Here is a 9928-nt window from a genome sequence, read left to right on the forward strand (position 1 = left end):
TTTTATTGCGTTGGCAACTCAGTGTACACTTTCTGACCTCTAACAGTGCTGGATGGCATTTTACCACCTAACCCTTCCTACACAGCATCAGCCTTTCAGGCTAAGGAAGCGAGAGAGAGGTGAGAGCCTGCATATGTAATATGGTTATACAATATATGTAGAGTATGATGAGGAAAATGTGTGGAGGGCTGAGGAACTGAGGTCCAAAGTCCAGCAGAGTTTGGTGATTTTCTTGCTTTAGCACATCAGCCAAACCTGGTAATCAGTTGATGAGTTGAATTAGGTGGGCTTGGAGTTGAATCAGGTGGGCTTGAGTAGGAAAATCACTATGCTGTACAGGAATTCGGCCCTTCAGGACTGGAATTCTCTTTCCCGACTTAACTTCAGTCATACTACAGTAGTTGGTGGGATCATGTACAGCATTAACCTGGCTAGAAAGCAGCACTAGATGTCCAGTGTTTTTACCAGCACAAACAAAGATAACTAGTTTTAAATGCTGTGCATTTCTCCTTTTCCTGACGTTCAAATGTAGTGTGTCTAGACTCAAATTAGTGTGTAAGATACACACAAGTCTGCACTAAAAATGGAAAAAAGAGTTCTGAAAATCAGTAGATTAAATAATAAAATGAGCAAATATAGCATTATACCATCACGGTGATGGGCAGCTCAGTTGTATTGGTCTCCTTGCCTAACTAGCTAAGTATCCTTATCAGTCAGTGACGTGAAACAAATGGTGCTCATGTCTAAATTGATGGAAGATGCTACGCACATCAAACACACATCAAACACACTGCAACACACTGCTCTGCTGATCACAGCTGGTGTAGCGTAGCTGGTCCAATGAGCCACATTCAAAGCTGTTGTAAAATCCTGAATATGCGCCTCACAGCAACTGAACTCCGTCACTGCACCACAGTAAACCACAGTAAAACCTCTTCGGTTAATGAGTTAATCGTTGACTCTAAAGCTGATCGCACGGAGCACCAAGTGCACTGATGACGTAAGAACTCGTTTGTTTAAACTGAGCGGCTGACCGCTTATTTTCTTTACCAGAACTGGGCTGCTCAGCTAACAGGCTAAAAGAGCCAACATGCTAAACAACTTAATAATATCACAGGCTTGAATTAAGGCACTCACAATACGATTCACTGAAAAACGACAATATAAAAGTCTAAATAATGTCCACTGAATGTCTTGCGCGCTTCAAATGTTCACGTTTCAGTCAGAAGTCGTGTCAAACCCAGGCTGAGTTCCAAACGGCTCCATGCTCCCTTGATGAGTAGTGTGCTGTGTAGCACTAAGTTTAGAAATTCTGGCTTCTGCTGTTGAATATTGCACCGCCTGTCGAGTCTGAATGTGGATGAATCCCAAATGCCCATTTGTAGTGATCAAATCAAATTTATTTGTAGCCTTTTTTACAGCTGATGTTGTCACAGCAGCTTCACAGAATTCCAGGAAAGACAGAGTTTTAACATGAGTGTAAAACCCCCCAGGGGCCAGGTGTGACAGTGGCAAGGAGAACCTCCCTCAGAGCTGAGGAAGAAACCTTGGGAGGAACCAAAACTCACCAGGGGGGTCCCGTCCTCCTCTGGTCAGACTACCTACAGAGTTATTATACTACTAATATTAATAGCAGTAGTATTAGTAGTAGTAATAGCTGGGAGTCCATGAGAACATCAGTGTAAGGGGGGCAGCTAGTCCAAGGCAGGTGGTGGTAGCTGGGGCGTGGGCAGCTATGCACTATATAGGGAGCAGGAAGCTGTTTGAGATTCAGCCTCAGCGTGAGAAAAGTGGTGTCATCAGACTCACGGTGGTGATTTGGTGACCAAAAAGAACTTATAAACTGCGTTGAACTGCTGTGTCATCATATGTTCACTGTTATACGGAAAAAAGTTTTTAAAAATCACGAAGTGTCTGCAGTTTACAGTGATGGGCAACCGAATGGTCTTCTCCTCATTCAGGGGTCAGTGGTTGCATAGCAACGGTACTGTATCTTAAAGGAACTACATCTCTTGGCGGAATACTTATGTCAATTATTATTAATAATAACTTCAATAATTATCTAAAACATTGTGTATTTTTAATATATTTTATGTTGGCATCTACAGTATCTGCAGTAAGTCACATTGAGCTGTCAGGCTCTTTACAGCTGCTTTAGAGGGCCGTGTCTGGCAAGAGAGGCACTGCGTTACTGCGATTTTATCACGGGGAAGGGGGTTTTGGGCACTCCATTTGGGTTGGGTTTTTGGCCCATGTTGAAATATAAAATAGGTCAGAGTCCTGAACCGAATCCTGACTTGTGTGTTTCTCTGCGTCTAAATGAAAATGTGCATTTACTGAAGTGTTGGCAAATACAGCGAGGACACGACTGTAAACTCTAAGGCAGCTCTAAAGAGGCTGACAGCTCAATGTGATTTACTGCAGATACCGGATTCTGAGTGACAGTGGATTTCTGCACATATAACCTTTTTTATAACACACACACACACACACACACACACACACACACACACACACACACACACACGTGTGCCCGCCACCCAAAAACGCACACTCCAGGCATTAAGGAATACTAAACAACCTGAACACTTTCCTGTGTTTGATCCACTGCTTATCTCTCTGAGGGTGGGCTAGAGACGGCCCCAGAGGAATTAGATTAGAGAGGCGGTGTGGGGGGGGGTGTAGAAACATATCAATCTCTCTATCCTTCTAGAACAGTCTAACAGCGGGTTAGATTGACATATAAAAAGACAGAACAAACGACAAAAGGCACAATAAAAAATGAAAGGTGAAGGAAGGACAGATTACAAGCTGCTGAGGGAGAGGAAGGTGAAATTATTGATGGGGAAACTTCAGTGCCTATTAGCCGTCACTGTCAGTCCAAATCTAAAGACCAAAGGGGAGAATAACACCGTCAGACTCCCACAGCTGGAGGGCAGAGACTCCACGTTATCTTTAGAGCCTCGCTGCTTCTCTGTTCTTTGATTGAGAAAGATGCTGTTTTCCCTGTGAAAGTAGAGACAGTGAGCTAACCAGCAAGATCCGGTTTAGCAATGTGGATCATTTCCTTCCCTCATAGAAAAAAAAGTGAATTTACAATCTATTTCATATATGGAGATCATATTTAGACCTATATCTCCTGCAGGAGTGTTTATTGAGGGTGATTTTGGGCTGTGTGTGTTGGAGTTGGCTGTTGGCTATCGGCTCACATTGTTGTCTGTATAGAGTGAATTTATATTGCTTATGAACTACACTGTAAGGGTTTGTATCCTAGTGTACAGAGTGTGTGTTGGGAATGGTTATTGGATGACATCTATTGTAGTCTATAACAGCGTTTATGCTGTTTTTGAACTAATATCTCCTAGTATGAGGAGAGAGTATCTCCTAGGAGTGTATGTTGACACTTTATGACTAATATCTCTTACTTTAGTGTATTGGAGTGTTTTGTTGAAGTTATTTATAGATCAATAAACAACTTCTTATAGGAGCGCATATTGAGGTTGTTTATGCACTGATATCTCCCGGTTTATAGATGTGCTTATTGAGGTTGTTTATGCACTGATATCTCCCGGTTTATAGATGTGCTTATTGAGGTTGTTTATGCACTGATATCTCCCGGTTTATAGATGTGCTTATTGAGGTTGTTTATGCACTGATATCTCCCGGTTTATAGATGTGCTTATTGAGGTTGTTTATGCACTGATATCTCCCGGTTTATAGATGTGCTTATTGAGGTTGTTTATGCACTGATATCTCCTGGTTTATAGATGTGCTTATTGAGGTTGTTTATGCACTGATATCTCCCGGTTTATAGATGTGCTTATTGAGGTTGTTTATGCACTGATATCTCCCGGTTTATAGATGTGCTTATTGAGGTTGTTTATGCACTGATATCTCCCGGTTTATAGATGTGCTTATTGAGGTTGTTTATGCACTGATATCTCCCGGTTTATAGATGTGCTTATTGAGGTTGTTTATGCACTGATATCTCCCGGTTTATAGATGTGCTTATTGAGGTTGTTTATGCACTGATATCTCCCGGTTTATAGATGTGCTTATTGAGGTTGTTTATGCACTGATATCTCCCGGTTTATAGATGTGCTTATTGAGGTTGTTTATGCACTGATATCTCCCGGTTTATAGATGTGCTTATTGAGGTTGTTTATGCACTGATATCTCCTGGTTTATAGATGTGCTTATTGAGGTTGTTTATGCACTGATATCTCCCGGTTTATAGATGTGCTTATTGAGGTTGTTTATGCACTGATATCTCCCGGTTTATAGGAGTGCTTATTGAGGTTGTTTATGCACTGATATCTCCTGGTTTATAGATGTGCTTATTGAGGTTGTTTATGCACTGATATCTCCCGGTTTATAGGAGTGCTTATTGAGGTTGTTCATGCACTGATATCTCTTATTCAGTGTTTATAAAATCTCTTATTCAGTGTCTACTGTAGCTGTGGTGAATCTGCATATAGAGCTGCTGTATTATACTTGCTGTTCCTGTCAATCATTTAAATAATAAAAACGAGCAGAAGAGGGAGGTTATAATGTCAGGCTGTATCCATTTAAATTCATTTTAGAGCAGAACACGTACAAACTGTGGTCTCGGACTTGTTTCTGTATTGGTTTCAGAAAAGTTTAGCTTTAGCATTAGCTCTGGGCTGAAGGGTGAAGATGCCGTACTGCTGTAAGAGTTTGTGTGGGTGGACGGAGAGTGGACTGGAGTGGGGCTGATAATAAGCTCTCTCTCTCTCTCTCTCTCTCTCTCTCTCCTTCTTTGCTTATCTTCCTTCTCTTTCTCTCTCTCCTTTCCTCCTTCTTTTCTTATCTCCCTCGTCTCTTTCTCTCCTCTCCTTTTGTCTTATCTTCTCTCTCTCTCTCTCACTCACTCTCTCTCTCTCTCTCTCTCTCTCTCTCTCTCTCTCTCTCTCTCTCTCTCTCTCTCTCTCTCTCTCTCTCTCTCTCTCTCTCTCTCTTTTCCCCACATGCGCATGTGTTTGATGTGAGGCCTTGTATTTTGTGCTGAATGTGTGTGTGACCCACTTATGGTACCCCTCTCTTCCAGACTCGTTCCCTTTCACCCCTCTGTGATATTGCCTCATAGAGGCATCTGCTCAGCTGCGTGACGGGAATAAATGGGCATAAACAGGAATAAATGGATATGAGTACGTTCTAAATGTGTGTGTGTGTGTGTGTGTGTGTGTGTGTGTGTTATTTTGTATCCTCCACTCTCGGGTGTGTGGGATTGCAGTGCAGTCGGAGGTGTTGCCAGTTTCTCGATGTTTAAAGTGGCTCGTTTTGTCATGAATAATGAAGGACGCTTTTAAAGGCGTCTGTAGGTGCTCGTGTCGCTCCACTCAGACGCTCGGTTCTCTAATTAGAAGCGTGGACGAATGCCACAGCACATATGTGCCGTGTGTGTGTGTGTGTGTGAGTGTGTGCTGGCACGTCTTGAGGTGCACCCTTTTCAAGTTTTTTTTTTTTTTTTTTTTTAAAGAGCAAATAAATAAATAAATAAACGAGTAAATAAATAAAAAAGCAAAGCGGTGCTCTTCTCATGCTTGCTCAGCTTCCGCAGCGACTGCTTCCCTGGCAACTAGATGCAGCGCATCGCCGTGACAACGGCATCTTAGAGGGCCTTTCTTAAAAAGACGTTCAAGGGGGTGGTGGGTACGATGAATTCTGTTTGAAGGCAGTTTGATATTTTGAGTTACTTTGAATGGATTAATCTCAAAATGTCAGCGCAGAGAGGGGCCCTGGGTGGAGTCACGCGAGGGTCAAAGGTCAAGCCCAGAATACACCCCCTGCTGGAGATCTGAGAACGGTGGCCTAACTGGAAGTTCTGCCCCGAGCAATTAAACACACGACAGAGAGCTGATCTGAGATCAGAGGTAAGACCCCCAGCCTGAGGCCTGAGTGTTTGTGTGTTTAATCTCGTCTTAAACTGGATTAACATCACGTACAGCTCTGTGCGAAAGTCAGAGACCACCCTACTTTAATTAGTTTCCATTCCATATGGCCGTTAAATGCTACAGGCTACTTGCATAAAGGAGATGAATTAGTGAAAAAAACTAAAAAGAAAAAAAGGTGTCATACTTTATATTTTCGCTAATAATTGTGTAATAACAGTGTTACAAGTGGATTATAGCAATATAGTCTATGTAATTACAACTTCAACTTCAGGTTTTCCTCTTGTAATCTAACTACACAGGGATGTTCTTGTAGTGTTAGTTACACTTTAAATAAAATAAGCGGGCAGTTCCTGTGTAATTGGTATGTAGTTACTGTGTAATAAAGGGGAGGTAATAAACATTGCTTTTGGGTTTAATGCCACACATTTAACTAATAAAAGTTATATATTAATATAAGGGGCCGTCTATCTGTTCCATCACAAACATACAGACTGGTTTAAAGCTGAAACTGGTTACAGTGTCTCAGCACTGGCCACATAAACATCAGCTAAATGTGAGGAAAGCTGGCAGATACAGCATAAATAATGTCAATGTAAGTTATTACATATTTCCTTTTACTGCTGGAAAGAAAGTGTGATTGCAGCGTATTTACATTTGTTATTACTCTTGAGTAATTACATGAGGTAAAACTGAAGCTGACACATGTCACTACATAAGGCGTATGTCTGTAATCCATCTGTAACCGTGACTAGTTACATTGTTGTTGCATACGTTGTTCACATGTAACTACATGGTTATTAGAGACACTTAATATAAAGTAAGCCCAAAAAGAGTGAGTTTAATAAAAAAAACATCTGTTAAAATAATAAGATATTGAGAAAATGAGGCTGTGTAAGACCTGCTAGACCTGCAAGATGGTCACCATCAGATACAAGCAGAGAGAGGAGAGAATCAAGCTGCTTCAGATCTGAAAACACCCACAGGTGTTTCTGTCCATCCTTCCACTGTGAGAAGACCACTCAGCGCTGTGGGTCTGAAAGGACGTGTAGCTGACTGTCCCAGCGTGTGTCTGGGATTACTTGGATAGTGAGAAGCACTCAACGCAGCCGACTCCTAAGACCGAACATTAAAGGTGTGGATAAATATCTCTGAATATGCTGTAAAGACAGTGGTGTGACGGCGAGCAGCTGCTGTCACTGTAACATAAACTATTTTCTTAATATTGTTGCACTCGCATTGATGCACTTATTTATTTATTTTAATCGAAGGCTTAATTCTTGCCGTTAAAATGTTCATTAACTCATTTTCTGTAAACAGAAACGAATCGGTCTGTGTCACGTCTTTGTGAGGCCTTGTGTGCGAGTGTGGGTGGTTGTTGTTGGCTGCTGTCAGTTGATGGCTACCGTAAGTAACGTGGGCTGCAAATCCAGGGAAAAAAACACACCTAACACTAGAATGGAAAGAAACCGTCGAGAAAACAGAACCTTACAGTTGGAAATGGTGGCCGCTGCATAAGATTCAGATGCATTACAAGTAAAAAGTGTTTAATTCAACTTTTGGAATGATGCTTTTTACTGAATGTGTCAGATAACCATGAAATTCAGACGGCATCTTCATAAGGACGGGAAAACAGCGTCAACAAGTAGGCGTCATATATTTAAAGGGAATTAAAGCAGCTTTATGAGTGGACATTCAGGACTTAAAGGGGCACCGGCATCTTGTGAAAGCTGAAGGGTCTTGAGTTGGTCACGTTTAGTTAGGGAATGGATTTGTGGCATATTTTGTTGCAGTTATGCGTTTTAAGTGACACTGCGCTCCGGACTCCGCGCTCCGGACTCCGTGTTTTTTGTTTCTTTTGTAGAACGTGGTTATGAAAATGTCCCCAGTGAAAGTGCTTGGTGTGTGTGTGTGTGTGTGTGAGAGACCGTGTGTGTGTGTGTGTGTGCTATGTGTGTATGTATGAGCATGTGATTACGTGTGTGTGTGTGTGTGTGTGTGTGTGAGAGAGAGTGTGTGCTATATGTGTACATATAATTGTGTACTTACTTGTGCGTATGTGTGTGTTCTTGTTGTGCTATACTTGTGAGGACCCCAGGTCCTCACTATGATAGGACTATATGAAATTTTTGCTCAAGTGAGGACCAGCAAAGTGTGTTGCTTTATCCACAATTACTCTTTATTTGAAAACTATAAAAGGAGAAAAATAGTGGATACTGAGGTTGAGGTTAGATTTAGGTGTATTGTTATTTAGCTACAGTAACATACAAATCAATAGAAACATATGGACGTCCTCGTATGTATAGCTAGACGTGTGTGTGTGTGTGTTTTTGGTTTTGAGTGTCTCTGAGTGGATGCATGTATATGAGCGTAGGTTGTGTGTATGAGTGTGTATGTAGGTCTTAGTATGTTTCTGAATGTATGTTTTAGTGTGTGTGTTTATAGGGTGTGTATGTTTGAGTGTGTGTGTGTTTGTCTTTGTTTGCTTTGTTTTTGGCCATCGCTGCGCTCAGTGAAGCGTGCCGAATGTTACCGTTGCAGTTCACTAATGCTTTTGGCTGCTGTTGTGTTTTTCACATTCATATTTCATTTACTGCATTCTAAACGCTGCGCTATTATTATTATTATTTGTTCCAAAACCCATTGTTTATAGGGCTGGCTTCGCACAGTGGGATTATCTAAAAGCTTTTGTGTGTTTGTAAGCAGAGCGGCACTAAATTATTCACATTTCTTATGTGACATCTGTCGGAAACGTTAGCGTTAGCACTCCTCTTCCGCTTCCTTTCGTCTGTCCCTGATGAGCCCTGGCAGTTTGTGATGAATCGACCAAGTTTGAGTTTATTGAATTAAAGAGAAGAGAATAAAAATGCCTCTTGAAAGCCTCGCAGTCAACATCACATGGCCTGTAAACTGCAGGAGGCTTCGCTGAGATGATAAAAGCGATAGTTTAGCGAGAAAACACATTTGCGTCCCACCTCACCCCGAACGAGTCCGTCCCCCGCCGGAGAGAGAAAGCAAAATAAGGGGATCTTATTATCGTCTATGTCGTTTCTTCTCGACAACATCGGATGGAGAGACTCGAGTCTAGTGCTGCTCAGATGTTTCTCCTGAGCCAAAGACCTCAGTGATCTCCCACGGCTCCACTCTGATCACACATGGGCCCAGTCCCATTTCACCCCTCACCCCCACCACTCAGCCCTTACCCCTCCGCTTTGAGCCTTCACACCGAGGGGAAAGGTGTCCCAGTTCTTGTTGAGATAGATGGGTGGGGTGAAGTGTTGGGGCTACATGACTGTCCAAACAGAGGCGCTCTAGTGTGTTATGAGAAGGAAAAACGGGCAAGACGGCTGACCAAGAGACCAAAGAAACACACCAATGTGAGAGTTACAAATGACTATAACTATCATATTATATTAGTTTAATGACGTTTCAGCATATTAAGGTCCTTTTCTTCATAAAACGCATTGAAAAGCACTTGTAGTAGCTGATGCCTCTATAGATATCTATCTAGCTAAACTACCTGTTCCACCTTAAATAATGCAGCAGTTTTGGTGCCTGAGGTGCCACAACGTAGCTACTGCACTATTCAAACGATAGGCTTCCAAATCTCTGACTTCAGCTTCACATCACTGAAGAATTAGGGGGGGGGTGATAATAAATAACTGCCCCCCTCTTTGAAGGTGTATGATACCTAAATGTAACTAAAGCCCAGCAGTGAGGAGCTGAACTTTCCTCTCCTCTGTTGTCCCTGCAGACGGGCAGGGTCGCCTTTTATTAGAGGGTCTCATTTCAGAGGAAGATCTCAACCACTGCCCTGTAGCTCAGGAACAAGGGGCAACACTCCAAAACAAGGGGTTGTGGTTGGGCCTTAGTGCTCAGATGTGCCCCCTGGTTCTCCGAAAGATCTTTAGGAGAATCTCCAAGTCTTCAGAGCTGACAAAAGGCAACATTTAAGCAATAAAATTGGTTGTTTTTTAAATTTATCTTTAGTTTTTCTCTAGAGCTTCAAAGCTAGT

The 9928-nt window shown here is 42.1% G+C and overlaps 1 protein-coding gene across 2 annotated transcripts in view; it reads left to right on the forward strand.

Annotated features, from left to right (window-relative positions):
• Window positions 1-9928, forward strand: part of LOC108430850 (protocadherin-9) — a 492739-nt gene that overhangs the window by 155700 nt on the left and 327111 nt on the right. The window lies entirely within an intron of this gene.

This window comes from Pygocentrus nattereri, chromosome 30, assembly GCF_015220715.1.
Source record: "Pygocentrus nattereri isolate fPygNat1 chromosome 30, fPygNat1.pri, whole genome shotgun sequence".
In the NCBI taxonomy this organism is placed as follows: Eukaryota; Metazoa; Chordata; class Actinopteri; order Characiformes; family Serrasalmidae; genus Pygocentrus; species Pygocentrus nattereri.